An 11,902-nucleotide genomic window follows, 5' to 3' on the forward strand; every position below is an offset into this window, starting at 1 on the left:
CAAAGCTTGCATTTGGAAACCTTATTGTAAGGAAAGAGCCAGGAAAAACCACTATCTGCAATTTTTGTACTTTGCCAAATAAAAGGTGTTAACCGACCTAAAAACGTTATAGAGTTGACTCAAATATATTACACTACCAACACGACACAGTCAAACAGTATCAAAACCTGGCTACGAAAGTTATAGAAAGATATGAAAATCGTGTTTTAAAATATTCGCGGGATAGTCATGGAAAAAACGTCTACTGGAATGAAAACGATTAGTCATCGAGAAAAAAATAGCTACAGGGAAAAACATCAAAACATCGGTCCTGTATTCTTCTTCAACACCTATATATTAAACTTCATTTAACGATGAGTAAAAACTGCAAATTGATTTTAGATCTCAGTATAGAAAAGTTGAGATCCAGCATTTTTGATTTTATAAAGAAAAAGAAATTAATCAGTAGATACTGATGTTATTAATCGACTTCAAACAAACATTCAACAGTTTGAAAACGAGGACAATTATATAGGACATGGAAAACCTGAAGTACCTTAAAAGTTAATAATGTTAAATTCTAGGGCAAGGTGATGGACTCTCAGAGATATTGTTTAACATTGCAGTGGAAGGCCTAATAAGGGATTGTAATATCGATGGAAATATTATTAATTAATCTAAATAAATAATAGCATATGCTCTTGATCTTACTCTAATAGCAAGGGATCGAAAAAGTCTTGAAGACACATTAGAAAAAATTGTAACAGCTGCAGGTGAAAGAGGATTGAAAATAAATAAAAGATATATTTGAGAATTGGAAGAAAGAAGGAGGTCAATAAACAAGAAACAGTAATGATAAATGACCTCATCTTCGAAGTAGTCGACACCTTTAAGTACTCACGAACAATGATAAGCTGAGCAAATGACACAAAGAATGAGACAAGACAGAGAATTTATGTATAGGGCATATAAAAAGTTCAAAATGTAGACCAAAATATAAGCCGAGCAAGCTAATTAACAGTCTATAAGATTGCGATAAAACCAGTAGTTACATACGCCGCGAAAACAAGATTAACAAATTTGGAACAACTAAAAGTATTTTAGAAAAGAATAGCTAGAAAATTCATGAACCAGTAAGAGTTGGAAATAATGAGAATAGAGTACAGAAAAATGCGGATATAAAAAACACAATTATAGCAAACATAATACAATGATATAAACACATCAAAAGAATGAAAATCCGGCGAGGTACATGGATAATTCTGAACTGGAGATTGAACGAGAAAAGATTGCCAGGAAGACATAGATTGTATAAGATATGCAAAAACATGTGTTAGGTTGTAATCAAGAAGTCATAATATGTGGGGGCCACATATTATGACACAAAAATACAGGGTCAAAAGAGCTCAATCTAAAAAAATGTATAGAATATGAACAACGAAAAATTCAAGAAGCATATCAATGAAATTACTACTTTTTTTATATATGTTATATCGAAACTTCATTATAAATACTAATGCTTATGATAAAAAAAATTTGGCGTTCTTTGAGTCCCACTGAAATATACTTTAGAATATACTTACTACAATTCTAAGCATTGTATCAAAATCTGTACACATATCACGAACTTCGAAGAAATGAAAAATTATTTATAGTACATAAACATGAAAGTTATCAAAGGCTATTTTATGTCATTATGAATAATCATAAACGACAAACAAAAATGATCTGTTTGTCAGAGATTTATATTATATTCTAAAAAATAACACCATGTATAAAAATATCAAAAATTACATTATGGTCCCATTATCAAATGTTGAAATCTACCATAAAGTACATTTCATGAGCCTGTTATCTTCATAAAAAGACAATCAGAGAGCCTCAAATCAAGTTTCCTGGATATTTACAAAAAATATGTCTTAACGGCCTTCAGAAATAAGTAATATTTTGACATATTGCAGGAATTATTGTTTCGAACAACTTGTTGCTATCAACCAGATTGGGAAAATTTCATCCACAATATTTGTATTTGTACAAATCCAAGGACTACACAAGTCACTTCTGTAGGAATTAATATATTAGCAGTTAAAATACACGGCGGATAGAAATTTTCTACCTTCGTAGAAGGCTACATCGAAAATTCTCTCAACAAGAAAATGAAACGGCTAAAAAATTTTTAATGTCAATAGCCAAAAATTTGAAGATAAGCCCAGAGCAGAAACTTCTGCACTGGAACAAGGCCCAAATCGACTGGGGAGCCTTCAACCTGAATAGAAACTAAAACGCTACAATTTTTAAGTAGTGAAAAAAAAATTACCAAATATAGTAATGGTTAATATGGACATATAAACATATTAGCAAATAGAATAAGGAATAAGGTACCAACTTCCGAAGAACAACAGGGATTCAGGTGTAATAGATCAACAGTGGAAGCAATATTCATAGTTCGTCAGTTGGTGGAAAAGTCTATAGAGTTCAATACATCTATGTTTGTCTCTTTTGTTGACTTCACCAAAGCATTTGATAGAATACGCTTAAGAGACTAGATTAGGAGTCTTGAGAAAAACAACATACACTATAAGTACCAACAAGTCATCAAAGAACTTCATAATGAATCAAATTATTGAGGAAGTCAACAAGTAAATGCAGGATACAGAATCGGTCACCGCTCCCTAAAGGTATTGTTTTATGCAGACGATGATATTGCCGCTGCAGAAAATGGAGACAACTCACAACGTCTACTGTATAAGATAAAAATTTCTGCCGAAAAATTTAATATAAGTATCTCAGTCAACAAGACACAATCAATGGTAATAAAAAAAAATCCTATTAGATGCAAATTGGCAGTCGATAGCGGAATAATATAGCAGGTATCAAGATTGAACTACCTGGGAGTGAATATATCTATTGAAAGAAACCTGACAGAGGAGGCACGAACAAAAGCGATGAAAGCAGAAAAAGTCAGCGGCTGTCTGAGAGATCTAGTATGGAGAAACAAAATCTCTTTGAAGAACGCCTAAAAAATTTCATCCGCTCCTGGTGACTTGAACTCGTAAAAGGTGTTTATAGCTATTCCCTCTGATCACTACTGCATACGTGCTTAGCCATTGCTGCAGTTTTTCTTGTAGTTTTACTATGTTTACTGATTCTATGTTGTTTTTTGACGCTAAACCGCCGCCGCCGCTCCTCGTATAATGAGTCCATACTCCTCGACATCCGGCTTCGTTAGTGCCATGGTTGGCGCTTGCGCCCACTGGTGTGGAGCTAATATCCTCGCAGAAGTTTCTGCAGCTTGCCGCTGTGCTTTACTGATATTGTAGTGACATTCTTGGTATTTAGCCGTTCCAGTCTGGATGCACATAAAGTTTGTAGATTGGTGTTGTATGTTTCCCGATCAGTTTTCCTTGGATTCCTTCTGAGTTCTTGCTCAGTAGAATCGGTCTCTAGTCATTATCATTCTTTGATAGCTCACTTAATACTGCAAGGCTTTCTATCAACATGAGTGGACGAATTTGTCAAATGGCTTTTCTTCAAAATATCTGTCTTCCATACAAAATAATTACAGGAACTGGAGGAACTATTTTTTGCAAAATATATATAATTCAACGTTATGAAGAGAGTTGAGTTGAGTAGTATCAAATAATATCGTTTTGAGATTAACTAATAACATAGAAACAATTCCTGCATTCACGTTCAATTGTAATTAAATCAATTTCTTCGCATGAGTGTGGGTTTATCATCTTCATATTTCAATTTCTGTTGTGAATAAATATATTGATTTAAAGAAAATTTTAATGACACAAAAATATTACAATTTTTATGTTACATATCAAGAACGAACTAATAATATTCATTAAGAAGTTATTTACAATAATTTTATTTATAATAAAATAAATGCTGACAAATGTTTGTGAAATTTATTCTTGTTGCGTTTTATTTTAAAGAATGTTCTGGAATTTTCTTCATGTAACTTGCGTTAAAAGCAACTAAAAATGTGAAGTTTCCATAACTGGATAACAAAAATTCTCATTACTGGTGTTGGACACTGATTTATTCTTTTGCTTCCTAGGTACGTGAGACAGTGATATAATCAACACTTTTAGAGGATTTTTCTTCTATTTTTTTTTTCAGTATCGAACAAACTGTTCACAGTATCACTATACACTCACAATTACATTGTATGACGCGCGTTTCGATAACCAACTTATCGTCTTCAGAGACTGAAAGTGAGTTTACCGTTTAATTCGAGCACATAGTTCCAGTTTCGTACTTCCAAAAATTCTAGTGCAAGCCAATTACGAGAGTTTATCATCTAAATGTGGGATGTATCTAAAAATCAAGATTTAAAATTGCTTATTTCATCACAGCAATACAACTGCGAATCGATCGTATTTAATCAAATAATCGTAATCAGATTAATTGAGCATCATGTATTTATTTAAAATTATGGAAGTCCCTACGAAATAGGCCTCTGAGGCTTATATTATTTTTATTCTATTCAACTGCACGCAACCGATTGTTATTATATCGTACTAATTAAGAACTAGGCAATAAATAGCGTCATACTATAAAATAACCACCCACAAAGCGTTTCGTGAATTGCCTCTTAAGTTGTGAGAAGAAGAAATAATTCTTTAGCTTGCTCTTGGCTGAAGTATGAACATAGAAGACTCAATTAATAGAATTATCTTGATAGAATATTGATTTATTAAAGATATATACGCATATTTTTTCATTGTGTGGAAAATGTAAGGTTACATAAATCTATGGAAATTAATTTTGGTTCTACATAGTAATGAACTTCAAGAAATAATCAAGTCGACTTATTACTCGATATGGTAAAATTGTGGTAAAATTTTGAATCCGATTTTCTTATATTCCCATTTTTTCGGAACACAGGATGTTACCAGATGCACTTCTTCCCACGTTATCTATTATAATGTTTTATTATTTCTGTTTTAATATAGAATAGAATAGAATTTAGAAGAACATATTGCAGTGCTACGATTTCAGTGGAACCCCTCTCGCATGGTTTAAGTCATACAAGTTAGCTTGTAAGGGTTGAAACAACGATGTATTATTGCAAGCCAATAGATTGTGGAGTGCTTCAAGACTTAGTACTAGGCCCTATCTCGTTTCTTTTGCTTATAAATGACATTGCCTATCTAGACATATCTTGGAGCAACTCGGCACTACATGGGACCATTATCTAGTTTTCTAATCACCCTTTAATAGTGATTCAAATTAATCTTCTATATCTCAGCAGCCTTTTTTATTTGATAACACCAGCATTAACATTGCTGAATCTGTAAAACTCTAGTGCTTGTTGTAGACAATTTTTTAAATAACGAGTTTATTGAGTGCGACTCAATTCGAGTAAATCATTAAAGTATGAAAGATATCTGTTAGATATTTATTCAAACTAAACAGCAGGGCTCACTGCCTGGACTTTCTTATTCATCTTTGTATCGGTTTGTCTAATTCATAACCACGCTACTCCAATTTCAGAAAGATCGTTGTACGTCTATCAACTTAGGAATGAGCACAACCTTTATCTAACTACTCCATGATCAGAATTAGTTAAGGGCTAAATATTTGATAATGCAAAATACTACACAATCACTTGCCAATTGGAATCATATCGACTCCGTATTTTGCAATAATTTGAAGGTATATTTACTGGAAAGTGCTTCTACACTATAAACTTGTTGATATTTTTCAAAAAATATATTATAATAATTCTTGAATCTTGTTAATTGAATTTAGGCCAGAAACTTAGAATACATCTAATGAATGAACAACTCTTATTTCGTGTAAGAATAGAAAAACAATCTATATAGAGACCGACTTGACATATTGTTGTTCTTGAAGACAAATAACCTTTCCCAGCACATTTTAAAACCAGAAGGCCTGCTTACAGCCATGTTTTCCAAAAAATTTGATTATACTTTTGTCATATTTGATTCTATTTTGTCAATTAATGGATGTAATTATTTAATTTTGTCCGATAAATCTGGTTTTAAATCATCAGCTAAGTGAGTACAACGTTTCATTTTCTATTTATCGTTCACTATCTTAATAGTACTTTTCTACTAATGGGTCACCGTATCCACTAAGAATATTCATATCTGTGAAACTCCACACTTCGTCCAGAGAAACTTTTGGGTCAGAACAGTTTTCAAATAGCGCGTTTTTCGATGTCTCCTCAATTAGCATACATAAAATATCATAATCTAAAAACAATCTGCATTTCCACAGAAGAAAGTTATCTTTTTTAAAGTCACCCGAGATCGTCGGTTTTCAGCGGTTTCCCTGCAACCTGATGGACCGGTTCTCCAGCCAAATGGCCTACGATAGGGAATAATGCAGTCGCAGCTGTACCCGCCCACCCCACATTACATTAAAAATAAAAAAAAACACAAAATTCAAAAAAAAAAAACAAAAAAAAATAATATAACCCCTCAAAAATAAAAAAAAAAAACAGAAGAGCCGTTTTTACTTACAAGCTTCACTCGTTTTCATTCGGCCAAAATCTCCCGTTAGAAATAGTTAAGCAAACACAACCCAACGAAACCACCACAACCCCAGCCCTTCAGAGGATTTATTCCTATATCAAGGCCTACTCAAACAAACTACATTCCTCACAAAAATCCTCCTACCAAACTTAACCAACGAATCTCTCTCTTTGTCTTAAATCAATCGAAGAAAAATTTTTCTGACTTGGTACAAAGTCGATTCTCTTCAAGAAAGTTATACAATATTCTTTTTGAAAACTCCAATAGTTTGTCTTTAGCTAAATTACCAGATGTTATGGTATGTACACTCGACCTATCAGCTTGATGCTTCCCGACAATTATATAAGTGTCTAATATACCTGTATTTACAGCATATGAATGTTCTTGGTTCAGTATCCAGTCATAAACTGGCATAACTGTGATCTTCATAAATGGGAGTAGACAATGAAGCAGATGAGAGGTAAGAATATATGGGATAGCTTCATACTTGAAATACTTTCCAGAAAATGATTTTTACTACAGCTATAATTTGATATTGAGCATTGAACATAAACCAGGAAAGGTTCTAGAAATAGAAAAAAAATGTTTATTAATCTTTCTTTCCTTATATTTACTATTGCAGCCTTGAAATTTACATCTATACTTCACTTTATCAATTACTTTCAAGTCCATCCTGAAATATGAAAAGAGTACTTAGTTGTTAATTTTTCAGTTATATGCAATAAGATCCTTCGTCGTCTAGGGCTATGCTCCCTACCGGGCTCTAAAACAAATTCTCATTAATATAAAATAACAATCTGATTCAAACCGATTTCAAGAAACATGAATTACATTTCTGATAATATCAACTACCTGTGTACCGAAATCTGAATTAAATCCAGAATTTGATGACGAATGATATATTGACATTGACTGCAATGACAAATTTTTATTACACTAGCATCACGATTGGTAGATAGCAGAACTAAATTTGTGTTACCGAGAATTACGTACAAGTTGACTTACTTTTTGGTATGTTCTGTTGTTATCGTTTTCATATTATTTATGGTAATATACATACTGAACAATTTAGTGGTATATGCCCTTTCACAATCTTCTTTTCTCTTCGTATCGTGGACTAAGCCTTTTCAATTTTGATATTAGTCAGCTAATAAAATATGGAGACTCCTTTCAAAGGAGCCCATTTTTGTGGTGTTTATTGATCCCACGTCGCCAAGCGCTAGTACAACTCCTTCGAGGTACTTTTGAGTACATTCTCAAAGCTGTCATTCGCTAACTTGTATATAGCCTTAAGGTGTGCAGTGATCTGTCAGAAGATCAACCACCAGCTGAATGTCGTTTCGCGTTATCACGAAAATTTCTAGAGACTTCTAGGTTGAAGTGACAACTTCTGATTCTATAGCAACCCACTCAATTTATTATTGATATGGCATCTCATGAGGTCACAGTAGAGCTCTGGTCCAAAGTATGGAGTACTGATCACGTTAGATATTCAACAAGTTTTGCCATCGCCAATGTCATATATGCCAAGAACGTTTTTTTTTTTTGGCCCATAAAGTTTGTTAAACATTTGATAATTTTCTATCGTCGTTCTTCGACTTCAACCGCGCTGCATCCTTCAGATTTACCAAAACAAATTATAATTGGTGGGAGTATCAATGGTAGCAGGCCTCGTTCAATCCGTTGCTCGGCAAAGATAAAGATGTAAGGTGGCAATTTGCTTCTAGCATGAATTCATTCATTAGGAAAATTTGATGATCCACTTATCATTAAAAACTTTTCATCTGTTAGATATATATGTATTCAAAACCAGGAATTTGTATCAACGTTTTGTTTTTTCTCAAAAATTCTGTTAACATAGATCTGTGGTTATCTAATGATAATTCTGTTAATTTGTTCATAAATGATATTTGTGATAAAAATAACGTGCAATCAAGCTGTTTAATTTTTAATAAAAAATAATTAATGTTGATAAACTAAGTGATATTAGCAGTGAATTTAAATTTTATAAATGTAGACGTGATAACTCATATCAGTCTTCTGAAACAGAAACATTGTGTAATGTTGACAAAATAATTTGAGTGGGTTATTACAATATTTTCAAAATAATGTATAAACCAGATGCAACTTATGTTTCCATAAATTGAAAAATTATGCTTTTACCAAAATTTTTGTCGAAAATTTGAACCTCAAGTTTAGTTAGGGTTCGAATCATTGATATTAATCTAAAACTACAATAAAATCATTGTGTTATCAATTCTTAATATCATTTTTGATAAGTAGTTATAACTAATTACAACAGTCATCGATTCACATTTTGTTAGTGAGTGAATTTGCAATCTCCCGATAAAATTTTTAATAAATTTTGGTTACTTGATGAACTCAATTTGTTTTTCAATTCTAGAATACTAACATTTTTTATTTCTGATTTTTTATTTTGGTTTGAATAGCTACAATATTAAGTCCTTTACATTTTATTTCGGATACCGTACAGACAATATCTCACGATCTGACTGAATAATAATGTTAAAGATGAACACCGACCCATAAACTGATTAACATTGTTTGTACTTAAACTGTGATAAACAATACATTAGTCAATCTAAAAGGTCACTTACCATTTGGATTACCTCTCACATAGCTACATCAAATTATACTTTGACAGATGATCACTTCCCGATCACAGAGCTATGAGACATATCGCTTGTCCAGTTCAAGACTGGCCTAACTCAAAATAAAGCGAAAGTTTTTTGCATAAATTATCTTCAAGTTGCCACTTCTAACTCTGTGCAAGACCGTTTCTTAAAAAACTTAGTGGATCACCCCTAGATGGAGTGCACGTAAGTGGGCCATCTTTGATTTGTTGAGGGTGGGCCGTACAAGAGTGAATCATTTCAGTTTTGATCCTTGCCACACATAGAGTGGAGTTCTATTGTGCAATAGTGGGTTATTATGTGATAAACCAACAGTAAGTAACTTTTTCGTATCACTCTTTAGTCCAAAACTGTACTATTATGATAATGGCTCTATTCTTAGTAACTGGACACACTCAAAACGAGGGCGACAACGTTCACTCTGTTATAGAACGGGCTCTAAAGGAATATAGAAAAGCCTCACCCATCTATATCCCAGAAAATTATATTTCTATCATCTCACAAGCAAAGAAGACACCTCCAGCATACGCTGTCAAGCAAATAGATTTCTCCGAAATCATCGATTTGAAAAAGCTGACAGCTGACTTGACAATAAAGGACGCTTTGTTCAATGAAGACAGTGTTAAGGTACCAATCGCTGATATCTGTGTGATTAAGACCCATAAAGATGGGCCTGGATTTTTTCGACATAAAACATCATTCTCTCAGAAATATTTCAAATCTATCAACATAGCAAACCAGAAGAAGAAACGTCGAAGCAGTTCATCTGCTTCTTGCAGTTTCAGTTTCACTCCAACTGTAACACTCTCCAAGGCCTATACAAGAAAAAGTCTAGTATCACTAATAAAAAAAAGAAGCATTACTTTCTCTTTTCCTGAAAAAACCAATGGTGTAGCTGTCACGCCTCTGTGTTACAAAGAGTTTTACAAAAATTTATAAAAGATGCAAACTAATCGCTTCCCTGGTTTTCCCACAGTGTTTGTTATTTTATACTGCTATTAATATTTTCATTTATTTCCAAAGTAATTGTTTTGTTGATTTCTTACAATAGTAAACGAATTAGCCCAGTATTTTTTTTCGCTCTTTTTTTAAGAGTATTTACATGCATTTTTTTCCCAAGTAATTGTATTGTTGAGTTCCTACAGTAGGAAACGAATTGGCTCAGTATTTTTTTTCTCTTTTTGTAGTATGTAGATATAAAAGTTTTACATGCATTCATTGTACAAAACTCATTTTTTGTAATAAGCTGTGATTATCTTATAATAATGAAAATGCTTATTTTATCCACAATTTGTTATAAAACTGCCTACCAAGTCTGAAGAAAGATGTAGTTACCACTGAGAATAAAGACTCATCACTTTTTTTCACTAAAAATGTCTCAGTAGTCTCAAGGATTTTTTAATTCATGCAGATATATGTTATGTTTTACACTTTTGTTCTTATTTTTTTACTTGTTTTATAAAAAATAAAGAGATTTTAAATGATTAATAACTGGAGTTACCTATAAAAACCTGAAATATTTCGGTGCAAGATAGGATCATCTTGGAGTTTTGCTCATAATTACTTATAAAAAATAATAATGGTATAGAGAGAGGGAAAAACCTCTGTAAATCTATAGAGGAGTACTTTTATTGTAATGATTCGTGCAAAATTTAAAAAATTCGCATAATACAACTATCGAATATCAATTGAAGAGAAAAGCATAAACTTTAATCAGCTCTCCTGAGAAATCGGTTTTTTTGAAATAAACCAGTCTTGAACTGGACAAGCGATATATTCAAGTGGACATAACTAAATAGATATATTACATCTAATCCTAATGAAATGCTATTCTGTGGAATATCATATTAAAAGTTTCTATGATTTCATAGGAGCCTTTGATATAATCATAAGATTTTGGTCAAAATTTCAGTTACCCTATTAGTAAGAGGTTAAATCGGAGTGTTAATTGATGTTACAATAGGTGAGTCGAAGAGGTCACTCACCAATGGATAACCTCTCACAAAAGCGATAACAAATAATGTCCTGACTGGTGTTCATTAGCGACACATGTCTACATGAACTACAAAGAACGTCTATTGCCCAAAATGATCAATGCATCAATGTTTTGGAGTTTGGAGAAAATAATTCTATGAAAAATTCAAAGCTTTTGACAACCAACTAACCTGAAATTTAACTTCACTTATAACGACTCAACCTACAAAATTTAATGTCGTTAATAATCAAACCAGTAAATATCTTGGTTCGATTATCAATGACATTAAATTTTATAGGTTATGTTGTTATGATTGAAGTTGCATTTCATAGGTTATGTAAGGATAATTCGTTAACGATGGCGTTGAATTTCTTTTATAGAATTTGATTTTTCAAAGTTTAAAAGATATGCATAGATCACACTAAGGTTATTCAAACAATTTTTTTTATTAATATATTGATTATTTGGACCAATGTATGTTGTTTCTAGAAATAGAGGTTTTTTGTAATTTTTCTCACTTATCACAATTTTAGCAGATTCATAATTCATACTATATCTTTCATAACAGACAGGTGTCGCTAATGAACATCTATAAGGTATAATTTGCTATCGATTTTGTGAGATGCTATCCGATTGATGAGGAGCATCTTCAACTGGCCAATGTACTTCTTGTCAAAATTTGAAGAAGGAATTCCTTATACTGTTAGCAAATTTATTTGATTGATGTTTTATAGATTCATAGATTGATTATTAAGAGTTTGTTTTCACGCTTAATCTTA

The sequence above is a fragment of the Diorhabda sublineata genome, chromosome 6 (genome assembly GCF_026230105.1).
Source record: "Diorhabda sublineata isolate icDioSubl1.1 chromosome 6, icDioSubl1.1, whole genome shotgun sequence".
Taxonomy (NCBI): Eukaryota; Metazoa; Arthropoda; class Insecta; order Coleoptera; family Chrysomelidae; genus Diorhabda; species Diorhabda sublineata.